We start from the raw sequence: 14,880 nt of genomic DNA on the forward strand, positions 1-14,880 counted from the left end.
TGAGGTCCAGAACAGATTCTGAGTGAGTCATTTGAGAAATTTAAAAGTTTAGAATAAATCTAGACTGAATTGTTTGGGTATTCTGAAGTCCAGAACAGCCTCTGAGTGAGTCATTTGAGAAATGTAAGAGTTTAGAATGAATCTAGACTGAATCCTTTAAGCATTCAGAACCGATTAAAGTGAAAAAAATGATTTGACAGTTTGATGAGTTTGGAATGGATCTAGACTGAATCATTTGAGTATTTTAAAGTAAAGCACAGATTAAAGTAAATTGTTTGATAAATTAAAGAGTTAAAATGAATCTAGATTAAAACGTTTGGGTATTCTGAGGTCCAGAACAGATTCTAAGTGAGTCATTTGAGATACTTAAGAATTTAGAATGAATCTAGACTGAATTATTTGCATATCCAAAACAGATTAAAGTTAACAAATGATTTGAGAGTTTGATGAGTTTGGAACGGATCTAGACTGAATCATTTGAGTATTTTAAAGTGAAGCACAGATTAAAGTATATTGTTTGATAAATTAAAGAGTTAAAATTGTTCTAGACTAAAACATTTGGGTATTCTAAGGTCCATAACAGATTCTGAGTGAGTCATTTAAGAAATTTAAGACTTTAAAGTAAACCTAGACTGAATTGTGTGGGTATTCTGTAGTCCAGAACAAATTCTAAGTGAGTCATTTGATAAATTTAAGCGTTTAGAATGAATCTAAACTGAGTTATTTGGGTATTCTGAAGTCCAAAACAGATTCTGAGTAAATCTTTTGAGAAATGAAAGAGCTTAGAATGAAGTCTAGACTGAATCATTTGAGTATTTAAAAGTCCAGGACTGATTTTAAAAGAATCATTTGAGAAATTGATGAGTATAAAATGAATCTAAACTCTGGGACAGATGTATTGAATCTTTTGAATTCAGAAAGATTACAGACTTTAAAGTTTCGGAAACTGCAGAACAGATTTTAACTGTTTATTTTGGGATGATGAGTTTAGAAATTATATAAACTGATTCATGTATGTATTCTAAAATACAGAACAGATTTTAAGTGAATCATTTGAAAAATTGAAGAGTTTAGAATGAATTCAGACTCTGTTTGAAGTTTACTTAAGTTTGGAAAAAATGTAATGAACTAATTGAATCATTTGAATTCCAAAAGAATCCAGACTTTCAAGTATTGGAAAGTTGGAGTGAATCATTTGGGAGATGGAAGAATTTAGGATTGAATCCTCTGAATATTCTAAAGTTTATAACAGATTAAAGTGAATCATTTAAAATTTGAGTATCCGAACGTTCAAAACTGATTTTGAGCTTACTGCTTGAGACAATAAGAGGCTTATTGTTGTTCTAGATCTCACAATGAAGACGATTTTATTTACAGTGAAAGTGTGAAGCATAATCTAACATTTCTGAATCCGAGGTCATCACTTTATAAGCACTTTATAAAGTTTTTAGGGCATTAATTTGCTTCGTTTTCATTGCTGCTGTTTGCTGTATTGAATAAGTCTTCAAGAAGTATTAAAGAGCTTTTCATGGTCTGTAACGCTGGAATACTGTATTGTAAGTCGAATGAATGTTGTGGTTGTGTGTAAAAGATTCATAATGTGTCGTGATGTTTTACCTGAATATCCGGCTATATTTAGACGTGAAGTGTTATGAAGTGAGACAGTCGGTGTCTGGCTTGCTGATTCATGTCTATACGGTTTGATAAAACATCTCCACGACATGCAGTAAAAGTTGAATTGGAAGCCCAGCTGAGTATTTGATTGGTTGCATAAAAGGTTTATGTGCTGGAGAAAGAGAGAAAGAACATTTGATGGATGGGAAAAAGCATTATTCGCTGTAAATGGCAAAGAAAGAGCCGGGTCAGCTTGAACTGAAGGAATTCAGTAAATCAGATTTCTAAAAAATTACAAATAAAATACAAAAAGCCTATGGCTGCCTCTCAGTAACAGTATGGGGTCTTTGTTGTAACAGTATGGGGTCTTTGTTGTTGCATTTTGTGCTTTAAAAAGTGCCCCGCATTCTCTATTGGCGACAGGTCGGGACTGCAGGCAGGCCAGTCAAGTACCACTTTAAATAATTTTATATTTATGTCATAAATTTGCAGCCTTCTCTATCTATCTATCTATCTATCTATCTATCTATCTATCTATCTATCTATCTATCTATCTATCTATCTATCTATCTATCTATCTGTCTATCTATCTATCTATCTATCTATATCTCAATTGATATATCTCAAATTCATTTCATATGATAAAAATACCATTATGAATCTGCTTCCACTCAAATCCTCCTCCAGTCTCAAACACCGCAGCTTTTCTTTCTTCCATTTAGAGAAATGTGCTTTATTACCGCTGCACACAGACACAATTGAGCTCCTGAAGGCCTCAGTATAACTGATATAAAGAGCCGCACGGAGTCCAATGTGACGCATGGCATTCTTCACACATTAAAACATCCAGAAGAAAGCAAATGAAAGCATCACTCATCACTGCCGCTTGGAGAACTGTAATGGTTGTTTCTCCGCCTGCTGTTTCGGGTGGGTTTCCATTCATGTCTTCTTCACATTAGAATCATTAGCTCCACGGCGTCAGGAGAAACACTGTGGCTTGTTCCTTCATCTGTGTTCATTCATTTCAAGAATTCAGACTACTGGTGTGTTAAAGGGACAGTTCACCCAAATATTAAAACATTCATTCACTCCACAGGTCATCCAATATATGTAGGTGACATAACAAACATTATGATTAACATTAAAGATTTTGAGCTGAATCCGTGGTTCTTGGTGATTCATATAATGGAAGTGGATGGTGACAGGTTTTATAGATTAAAAATAATCATAAAAACGAGTCCAAAATCAACAGTTGTGGCTCCTGATGACACCCTGAGGTCTTGTGATGCATAATGACTGGTCTGGGTAACATTTGAACATTATTTACAATATTATTAGCTTTAATTAACAGTCTAATCAAACCGATTCATTTAAAATAATTGTATATTGTAATTTTACGTACTCTATCTGAGCGAACCGATTAACTTAAATGAATCAGATATTGTAATTGCGTACTGCATCTGAACACACCGATTCACTTAAATGAATTGTATATTGTAATTTCACTTACTGTATTTGAACAAACTGATTTACTTAAATAGATCTTATATTGCAATGTTGAATACTGTATCTAAACAAACCGATTCACTTAAATGAATCAGATATTGTAACGTTACGTACTGTATCTGGACAAACCAATTCACTTGAATCACATATTGTACAGTAATGTTACGTACTGCTTCTGAAGAAACTGATTCACTTGAATCGGATATTACAACCTTACATACTTTATCTGAACAAAATGATTCACTTAATTGATCTGAATATTGTATTATGACATGTTGTATCTAAACAAATCGATTTACTAAAATGAATCGGATATTGTAATATTACATACTGTATCTGAACAAACCGATTCACTTAAATGAATCAGATATTGTAACCTTACGTACTGTATCTGGACAAACCAATTCACTTGAATCACATATTGTTATATTACGTACTGCTTCTGAAGAAACTGATTCACTTGAATTGGATATTGCAACCTTAAATACTTTATCTGAATGAAACGATTTACTTAATTGATCTGAATATTGTAATGTATGACATATTGTATCTAAACAAACCGATTTACTAAAATGAATCGGTTTTTGTGATGTTACATACTGTATCTGAACAAACCGATTCACTTAAATGAATCGGATATTGCAATGTTGAATACTGTATCTAAACCAACTGATTCACTTAAATGAATCATCTATTGTGATGTTATGTACTGTATTTGAATGAACTGATTCACTTAAATGAATCGGATACTGTGATGTTACATACTTTATTTGAACAAACTGATTCACTTAGATCATATATTGCAATGTTGAATACTGTATCTAAACAAACCAATTCACTTAAATGAATCAGATATTGTAACGTTACGTACTGTATCTGGACAAACCAATTCACTTAAATCACATATTGTACAGTAATGTTACGTACTGCTTCTGAAGAAACTGATTCACTTGAATCGGATATTACAACCTTACATACTTTATCTGAACAAAATGATTCACTTAATTGATCTGAATATTGTAATATGATATGTTGTATCTAAACAAATCGATTTACTAAAATGAATCGGATATTGTAATAATACATACTGTATCTGAACAAACCGATTCACTTAAATGAATCAGATATTGTAACGTTACGTACTGTATCTGGACAAACCGATTCACTTGAATCATATATTGTAATGTTTTGTACTGTATCTAAAGAAACCGATTCACTTGAATCGCATATTGTAATATTACATACTGTATCTGAAGAAACCGATTCACTTAAATTAATTGGATATTGTAGTTACGTATAGTATCTAAAGAAACAGATTCACTTGAATCGGATATTGTAACCTTACATATTTTACCTGAACAAACCGATTCACTTAAATGAATCGGGTATTGCAATGTTGAATACTGTATCTGAACAAACCGATTCACTTGAAATGGATCAGATATTGTAATATTATGTACTGTATCTGAATGAACTGATTCACTTAAGTGAATTGGATATTATAGTGTTATGTACTGTATCAGGACAAACCGATTCACTTGAATCGCATATTGTAATATTACATACTGTATCTGAAGAAACCGATTCACTTAAATTAATTGGATATTGTAGTTACGTATAGTATCTAAAGAAACAGATTCACTTGAATCGGATATTGTAACCTTACATATTTTATCTGAACGAACCGACTCACTTAAATTAATTGGATATTGTAATATTACAAATTGTATCTGAACAAACCGATTCACTTCACATATTGTGATGTTGTGTTCTTTTTCTAAACAAACCGATTCACTTAAGTGAATCGGATTTTTTAACGTTACTTACTTTTTAAGAACAAACTGATTCACTTTAAGATGACTGAACTGCTTTGCCCGAACAAATCTTGCATTCAGAATCTACATACATAAACCAGAATGAACTGAGTGGACAAAATGAATTACAAATAATGTGCATTCACACTAAGTTTACATTAATTGCATTCCAGACCAAATTTAAAGTGAATATTTATGCAAATAGTATACTGTATATGACTACAAAATATAAAAGCAGCCATCATAAGTAACACAATGACTTAAAAACATCTTTAATCATCTGTCTTCTCCTTAATAGAGTCATCAGTAGAGTCACTGCAGCGGGGACTTTGATCAAGTCTTATGGAAATATATTCCATGTAAAATACTTTGACAGAAGATCTTGACAGGATCTTTGGAAAGGTGTCACACACAATAAATGCCCTTTGAGAATGTAAAATGTGGAGCTTCAAACAGACGAGTGTGAGAGCTAAAAGCGCAGCAGGGCTCCTGTCAGGGAGAAAGATTTCTGAGTTTTTCCGTAACAGTTGAGGATGTCATTTTTTTTTTCCCCGAGCGCAACCGAGGCAGGTGTTGAGAGAGAGTTGAAGTCAGCTGTGAATGGAAATGTTTCTGCCTGAAGGAGGAGGAAGGCAAAAGGTCTGACACACTCCTGTAGTCACTCAACATTCCGTGATTCTTAACTCCGCCCACAATGTGATGCTCCAGCTCTGAGCTCCGCCCACTGTATCAATTCAGTTCACAGTTCAGTGGCGGGTTGTATAGACATGACAGTCGGTTACTGTTTCTTCAAACAACTCTTTTAAAATAAGCTGAAACAACAAAATTGTTGGTTTATTTATTTATTAATTTATTTTTGGGCGGACTTTTTTTTTGGTTTTATGTTCGGTCAACTACTAAAACTATTAAGTCAATTTAATTCCTTCATATTGTCCCAACACAAAGCAATTGCAGCACACACTACAAAATGCTAGGGTTCACACCATTACTTCATGTTGTGCTAACACAAGTTAACTTAAAAGTTTGTACAAATTTAAAATAAAAAACTATTATGGGTTTTTGAAAATGACCACCCTTCAGTGTGTAACACAGCTCTAAGTGAATGAAAACATCCAGCTGACCTGCCTGCATCAGTTGCGTCGCTTCACTCCCATTTATGAATTCTCTCGCGAGGCATTATGAGATGCATGACATGCGCACTCCAGAATCTCGCAGGAAGTAGTAAGTCATCTGGGTACTTCTCGCATACAAATTTTCGAATTCTATGAATTCGGACATACTACTTGGCTCGCATACTGATTTTAGCGTACTGTATAGTATGGAAGTATGCGGTTTCGGAAGCAGCGTAAGAATTTGCACGCTGAATAAATTTTCAAAATAAAAGTATTTACATAATGTGTGTGTACTAACTGCATATACTACATATACATTCACTAGCCACGTTATTAGGTACACCTTACTAGTTTTGGGTTGGAACACCTTTTGTCTTCGTTTTGGTTCATATTGACATAACAGCATCCCATTCACCACCGTTCCAACACATCTCAAAGGTGCTCTATTGGATTTAGGTCTGGTGACTGTTGAGGCCATTTGACCCTAATGGGCCAACAGTGTGCTAAGAAAATATCCCCCAAACCAGTACAACAATCACCACCAGCCTGAACTGTTGATACAAGGCAGGATGGATCCATGCTTTCATGTTGTTGACGCCAAATTCCGGCCCTACCAAATGCTGCAGTAGAAATCGAGACTCATCAGACCAGGCGACGTTTTCCCAATCTTCTATTGTCCAATGTGCCTGTGAATTGTGTGAATTGTAGCCTCAGTTTCCTGTTCTTAGCTGACAGGAGAGACACACGGTGTGGTCTTCTGCTGCTGTATCCATCTCAAGTTTGGATGTATTGTATGTCAAGAGATGCTCTTCTGCAGACCTCTGTTGTAACGGTTATTTGAGTTCCTGTTGACTCTGTCATCTTGAACCAGTCTGGCCATTCTCCTCTGACCTCTGGCATCAACAAGGCATTTGCGCCCACAGAACTGCCGCTCACTGGATATTTTTTCTTTTTCTGACCATTCTCTGTAAACATTATAGATGGTTGTGCGTGAAAATCCCAGTAGGTCAGCAGTTTCTGAAATACTCAGACCAGCCTGTCTGGCACCATCAACCGAGCCACATTCATTCATTCATTCATTCATTTTCTTGTCGGCTTAGTCCCTTTAATAATCCAGGGTCGCCACAGCAGAATGAACCGCCAACTTTCCAGGAACTTTTTACACAGCGGATGCCCTTCCAGCCACAACCCATCTCTGGGAAACACGCCACATTCAAAGTTACTTAAATCACCTTTCTTCCCCATTCTGATGCGCAGGTTGTCTTGACCATGTCTACATGCCTAAATGCATTGAGTTGCTGCCATGTGATTGGCTGATTAGAAATTTGCGTTAACGAGCAGTTGGACAGGTGTACCTAATAAAGTGGCCGGTGATTGTTTATATATATTTCATATTACTATTCATATTTAATATAATTTGTATTAAATATAAACATTTAATCCATAAATGTAAACAAGCATTTTCTCAAATATATACATGTACAAATTAAATATGCTCAGTAAACACAAAAGCTTTTATTTTGGATGTGATAAATCGCAATTAATCTTTTGGCAGCACTGGTTTTTTTTTACTGCTGCAGTGATTTGAAATTGTGGCTCCGGCCAGTTGAGCACAACATCATCCCAGCGTGTCCATCCTGATCGCTCTCATTCATGATTATTAATGAGTACAGTAATAGTTCACATCCGCCCACATCACCCGAAAGCCCAATCAGCACCACCCTGGCCATCTGTAAGCCCCGCCCCATCCCATTCAAGTGTGCCAGACTCTGAAGGGCCGCTGTGCCACACAGCTCACTGGCAAAGATTAGACTCTATTGTATGGAGAGTGAGCCGGCAATAGGCCTGTCAGCTTTCCGGCGCCAGGGGAATAATTACGCTTGGACTGATAGATGGCTGTAACTGCGCAAGAAGAATGGAGTAATTCTCATATGTGCCCTACCGCAAAAATGCCGACGGCCATTAAGCGGAATGATGGGGAATTAAATTCCGCGCAGTATTTTAACAGGATCTCATTTGCAGTGGAAAGCCGAAATATTGCGCCGCACCTCTCAGTTGTGTCATTTGATTTGAATGGCAGTCAGTGTGTGTGTGTGTGTGTGTGTGTGTGTGTGGTAATGCAGGACACCGGGGACAGATGGAGATCAGAGACTCTTGCTGAGTAATTAACAGAGATCCAGTTGAACAGATCAATGAGGATGCTTGTGTTTACAGTCGGGGTGTGTGTGTGTGTGTGTGTGTGTGTCTGTTTGGGTGGTTTTAATAGGAATGGTTTGTCACGAAACGAATATTCTGTCAGCATTTATTCAGATGCATGTCATTGCAGACCTGGTAAGACTTTTAATGGCCTGTTTACACCAGGAATAATAACAAACTTAAATCTGATCACAAATCTGATCACTGATCCAGTCATAATTCTGCACAGGACCTATTGGAACCCGCATGGACCAAATATTCTCACAGAAATCAGTCAAGTTTGGTGAAGGAAAAGTCATGGTTTGGGGTTACAATTAGTATGGAGGCATGCGAGAGATCTGCAGAGTGGATGGCAACATCAACAGCCTGAAGTAGAGATCTGCATGGGCCTAAATTTTTAATCCCGCTCCTGCCAGGTTTTAGCAGGACCGATCCCGCTTATATTCAACATTTGTTGTCCCGCTACCCGACCCACCCCCTTTTCTACCTGCCGCGCTCATTCTTGCTAACGAGAACAAAACTAAAAACCACCCAGCTATACAGAGTTCTAAACACACACACACACACATAAGCACCAAGCAAGTGACACACACACACACATAGGCATCAAGCTCTGTCTCACACACACTCACACACAGCACAAAGCTCTCTCTTATCCGCACGCACACACACACAAACACAAACAAGCTGTATCATTCACACACATACTGTACATACGCAACGTTGCTCGCTCGGGAGTTGGGAGCGATATTGTTAGACTACCCGCTCCCGTCCAAAATTAAACCAGTGACTGATTGCTTCCACGCTTTATTCAGAAATTTATTTCCACGCCGCAGAAATCTGGTCGGGTCCAGACCTCTGCAGACCTCTAGCCTGAGGTATCAACACATCTGTGCTGCCCATCACATTACAAACCACAGGAGAGGGCAAATTCTTCAGCAGGATAGTGCTCCAGCTCATACTTAGCCTCCACATTAAAGTTCCTGAAAGCAAAGAAGGTCAAAGTGCTCCAGGATTGGCCAGCCCGGTCACCAGAAATGAACACTATTGAGCATGTCTGGGGTAAGATGAAGGAGGAGACATTGAAGATGAATTCAGAGAATGTTGATGAACTCTGAACTCTGAGTCCTGCAAGAACGCTTTCTTCGCCATTCCAGATGACTTTATTAGTAAATTATTTGAGTCATTGCAGAGATGTATGGATGCAGTCCATCAACCTCATGGGAGGCACACAAAATTTGTTTGTTTTCCTAATTAAATGATTAAAATTCATGAATATATTTTATTTTAGTAAAATAAGCGCAATCTAGAGGCCTTTGCCTCTCATATAAGCTACTTCTGAAACCAAATGATCAACTAAAAGTCAAATTATTATTTGTTGTATACTGTGTGTATTTTTTATTATTCTGTTTTATTGTGATATTTTATAAAACAATCTATTTTCATTTATTTGTAGTCTAATAGATTTTTATTGTAATTTACTTTTGTTTGTTACAATTTTGTGTTTAATTGTTTGCTTATGTTTTGGTCATTTTAGCACTTTGGCAGTTGTTTTTCAATGTAATGTTATGCAATTAAAAAAACACACCAATGTGTGGTTTTATTTAGCCGGCAGCTAGCTCTCTGCAACTCTCACATGGTCGCCCACTGAAGCTAAGCAGGGCTGTGCCCGGATAGTACCTGGATGGTAAACCGCCTGGCTCCGGCTCCTGCTGGAAGTGTTGTTAGTGAGATCAGCGGGGGGCATTCAACCAGCGTTTTGTGTGCGTCCTAACACCCCATTATATTGACTGGGACTCTAATACAGCTCAGTGAATGCCATCTTTCAGATGAGATGTTAAACTGAGGTCCTGACGCTCTGCAGTTGTTACAAAATCCCAGGATGTCCTTCGAAAAAGTGTATAATGCTGGTTTATGTTTAAATTAATATTTTAAAATACATTTTTAAACAATGAAATTTTGCAACTTAGTTAAAGTTAACAAAAAAAAACAGTCGACAAATGTTTTAGGATGCTTTAAGTTATTTTATTTAATTATTAAAGTTTCAACATTTTTTTTTAAATGTGACTATGTATTTTCATATTCGATGGAAGTTGAGATGACGAGAAATTCAATTTTATTCAACACAAAAATTCAAGAGAGCCTGTGTGTGCGTGCATGTGTGCGTGTGCTATTTGTGGTTCCACAGTTTTTAAGAAATGTCTTGTTGTTTTTTAAAAATCCGCCAATCAGAATCCACCAGTTTTGAAGCCAGCGAGTGCTTAAAGCGACAGATGACAAAACCACTACTCCAGGGGTGGCCAACCCTGTTCCTGGAGAGCCACCTTCCTGCAGATTTCAGTTGCAACCCATATCAAACACACCTGCCTGTAATTATCACATGGTGTTCAGGTCCTAATTAATTGGTTCATGTGTGTTTGATATGGGTAGCAACTGAAATCTGCAGGAAGGTGGCACTCCAGGAACAGGGTTGGCCACCCCTGCACTACTCACTTCCCTGCTAAAAAATCCAGCTTAAACCAGCCTAGGCTGGTTGGCTTGTTTTAGCTGGTCGACCAGGCTGGTTTTAGAGGGGTTTTAGAGGGGTTTTGGACTCTGGCTGGTTTCAGGCTGGAAAATGACCAGCTAAATCCAGCTAAAACCAGCTTGACCAGCCTGGTTTAAGCTGGACATAGCTGGTTTTGACTGGGCTCCCAGCCTGCTAGGCTGGTCAAGCTGGTTTTAGCTGGTTATCTCCCAGCCTAACCAGCTAAGACCAGGCTGAAAATTGCTGGAAACCAGCCTGGAAGTGGCCAAAACCCCTCTAAAACCAGCCTGGTTGACCAGCTAAAACCAGCCAAGGCTGGTTTAAGCTGGATTTTTTCAACAGGGTTACAATAAACGATGAACAATGTTAAGCGTTGGTGTGAAGGTTACAATCCCTGCAGGCACAGGACGTCAACTTGTCGTCATATTGACATTGTAACCCAACGTCGTGGGGATGTTAGATTTTGTTTGGAAATGAAAATCAAGTTGACGTCAGAATCCAACGTCAGACCAAAGTCATGTCCAACATCCTACCTAAAATAAACAAAATATAATTACGTCTAATCATGTTACACCTTGACGTTGTGTGGCCGTTACCACTATTATATTTATCACATGATGGATTTTGGTCACTTTCCATCACAACCTAAAATCAACCAAATATCAACATACTTTGACGTATTGGATGTCAAAATAAAGATTTTAGACGCTGGCTAGACATTAAATTTCGGTCACCTGACATCATGACCTAAATCTAACCTAAGATGTCATGTGCCTGCTGGGATTATTATTACAATTCTTGATGCTAACACACTATTAAGCTTCAACTTCATCGAATTGAAAAGTAGTCTGTGTATATCTCATGCATACTTTGTCTGGGAAGTAACTAAAACGGAAGTTGTTATTGCCGAAAATCTGGACTTAATTGTCATAATGGAAGGTTATTGTGGCGCGCATGCATGATGACTAACAAGAACTGGAGAGCTCTCATTCGCAGCTCCTCTACAACATCTGATATCCGCTTTAATCGTCTCTGTGCCGACTGATCGGAGAGAGCAAGAATGTTTATGACTTATCTGAGCGTTAGATTAAACTCCTTCCCCATGAGGCTCGGTGTCAAGTTGAGCAATAACTCAAAAGCTCATTAATTAGTCTTCCGTTTGATTGCTTTTCCAATATCCAGAGATCATGCGTCGGCTCTTAGAACGCCACTCCACTTTTTCCACACGGCAAACAAGTAAATTTATGAGTTTGTAATTGCTTCTTTGATCCGATTGCGGGTCACAGGTTCATCTCTGCGTCAGGATATGGAGAACAGGGCATTTTTTGAGCTTGTAAACTTGTAAACAGCTTTGATAGGAATTATTTCTTAACTCCGAGGCTTAATAAAGTGAAAGTCTTTGTTTTGATTTAATCTGTTTCATACTTTTCTTTAAAGGTTCTGTTTGCGCATAAGATTCGTTTTTCTTGATATGATTCTGCGGTTACTAACTCAATGATTTAAATTATCTTCTCAAAGTGAGTCTCCGGTTAATGACTCACTGATTCAGATGATCCAGTGAGAGTGATTCTCTAGTTAATAATTAACTGATTCAAATTATTGGGTCAAAGTGAGTCTCCGGTTAATGACTCACTGATTCAGATGATCCAGTGAGAGTGATTCTCTAGTTAATAATTCACTGATTCAAATTATTTGGTCAAAGTGAGTCTCTGGTTAATGACTCAGTGAATCAGTTGATCCTGTCAGAGTGATTCTCCAGTTAATGACTCACTAAATCCGAAGATCTGGTCAGAGTGATTCTCCAGTTAATATTCACTGATTCAGATGATCCAGTCTGAGTGATTCTCCAGTTAATATTTCATTAATTCAAATGATCTGATCAGTGTGAGTCTCTAATTAATGACTCAATTAATTGATCCAGCTAAAACCAGCTTGACCAGCCTGGTTTAAGCTGGATATAGCTGGTTTTGGCTGGACTCCCAGCTTGGCTAGGCTGGTCAAGCTGGTTTTAGCTGGTCATCTCCCAGCCTAACCAGCTAAGACCAGGCTGGAAATGGCTGGAAACCAGCCTGGAAGTGGCCAAAACCCCTCTAAAACCAGCCTGGTCAACCAGGTAAAACCAGCCAACCAGCCTAGGCTGGTTTAGGCTGGATTTTTCAGCAGGGTAGCCTATATTTTCACTATGTCACAGTCATTAAATCAGTGTGTCAGTGGCACAATACAGGCTACGTGTATGTGTCAAACATTTTGGTGAATTACATTTGTTTGGGCTGGTTATATATTTGAAATAAAGAGAAAATGTTGACTTTAGCGATGACAAGGCTTCATTTAAACTGCAGAAGATGCCGTCTGACAACGAGGGGGGAAATGCCTCACAGCAGCTGTTTTCCATTCTATTAGATCGCATTTCTTTAAATGATCAGTCCAGGAGATGGTGCTGATGGACAACAGTATTAGTTCAAAGAGGATAAAAGCAGGTAAAATAGATTAAAACTATCGTTTCAAAGCTCTCAAAAAAATGACTGTTTACACGCATCAGCTGCCGACCGGAAGTTCTTCGCATTCTCCTTGCGCATACACGCAAAGCATAATGGGTAATTTTGCGTTCCAAGAAAAAGGTCTATAGAAAAAACAAACGTTTAATCCAAGATGGCCGACTTGAAAATGGCCACCATGGTCACCACCCATCTTGAAAAGTTTGTCCCCTCACATATACTAATATGCCACAAACCGGACGTTAATATTACCAATGATTCTTATTTTATTAAGGTGTATCCATATAAATGGCCCACCCTGTAGATAACATCGCTATTAAGTATGCCTTGTGATAATAAATAAATTACTAAAACAGTAAAATTTTCCAGTTTTTCTTATTAAATCACAGTGGACGACGTAATAAAATCTCCGCGATTTGTAAACAAGTCTCATAAATCTTGCACATTCAGAGCTATTAAAAATACCCAAAGTGCAGTGCGGTAATCCAGGCTTTGATTGAGGTGTAGATGGAGCCGCAGCGGGGCGTTTGCTCTGGAAGTGAAGGGTGACGATGGTCTCTCAGCTGGGGGTCCCACGTTTGTTTCATACCCCGCGGTTGCACCTCATGACCAATCAGAGATGGGAAAACTCGAATTGTGTGGCCGAGAGGAGACAAAGGGACCCTCCCAGCGGAGCCAATCAGTGACAGCTGCGCACAGCAGAGCCAATCAGACGCGAGTGTTATGAGTTATAATGCTGCGGCTCTCATTTAAAACCGAGTTAAAACCCTGAGAAACAGTCACAGAAGCTGCAGCCGTGTGAGGATTCCTGCGCTTTATTATATATAAAATGTGGATGTGTTAATAAAGAGTTGATGCTGAATTATTTCTTGTGGGATTTTGATATGAGCGCTGTTTCAAGAACAACAAGGAAAGGAGGTTTCTTAGTTACTCTGATGGGTTTTTAATGTGTTGCTGTGTGCAGTTGCATTTGTGACTATAGACATTCTGCTCTCTTGATGCGTCGTGAGACTTTTCTTCAAAGCAAATCAATGGGAATTTTATTGTTTTTATGAAAATGTATTATCTAAATGAGGTATCATTGAAATGAACTACAATCTGTTTTAATTTGGATGCTTGTTTTTTGTTATATTAGCCCATTTTGATAATTTTTATCTTCATAATTATATATATATAAATATAGAGAGAGAGAGAGAGAGAGAGAGAGAGAGAGAGAGAGAGAGAGAGAGAGAGAGAGAGAGAGAGAGAGAGAGAGAGAGAGAGAGAGAGAGAGAGAGAGAGAGAGAGAGAGAGAGAGAGAGAGAGAGAGAGAGAGAGAGAGGCAAGGCAGTGGCGCAGTAGGTAGTGCTGTCGCCTCACAGCAAGAAGGTCGCTTGTTCGAACCTCGGCTCAGTTGGCGTTTCTGTGTGGAGTTTGCATTATCTCCCTGCCTTTGCGTGGGTTTCCTCCGGGTGCTCCAGTTTCCCCCACAGTCCAAAGACATGTGGTACAGGTGAATTGGGTAGGCTAAAGTGTCTGTAGTGTATGAGTGTGTGTGTGAATGTGTGTGTGGATGTTTCCCAGAGATGGGTTGTGGCTAGAAGGGCATCCGCTGTGTAAAAACTTGCTGGATAAGT

At 38.2% G+C, this 14,880-nt stretch overlaps 1 protein-coding gene and 1 long non-coding RNA gene across 12 annotated transcripts in view; one reads left to right on the plus strand and one right to left on the minus strand.

The window, feature by feature from the left end:
- lingo1a (leucine rich repeat and Ig domain containing 1a) overlaps positions 1-14,880 on the plus strand; it is a 275,532-nt gene that overhangs the window by 159,326 nt on the left and 101,326 nt on the right. The window lies entirely within an intron of this gene.
- LOC141380879 (uncharacterized) overlaps positions 1-14,880 on the minus strand; it is a 54,947-nt gene that overhangs the window by 1,639 nt on the left and 38,428 nt on the right. Inside the window, exon 4 of the long non-coding RNA XR_012400210.1 lies at positions 1,618-1,786. This is a non-coding gene — a long non-coding RNA (uncharacterized lncRNA). The remainder of the gene's footprint in view (positions 1-1,617; positions 1,787-14,880) is intronic.

Source organism: Danio rerio, chromosome 25, assembly GCF_049306965.1.
Source record: "Danio rerio strain Tuebingen ecotype United States chromosome 25, GRCz12tu, whole genome shotgun sequence".
NCBI lineage: Eukaryota > Metazoa > Chordata > Actinopteri > Cypriniformes > Danionidae > Danio > Danio rerio.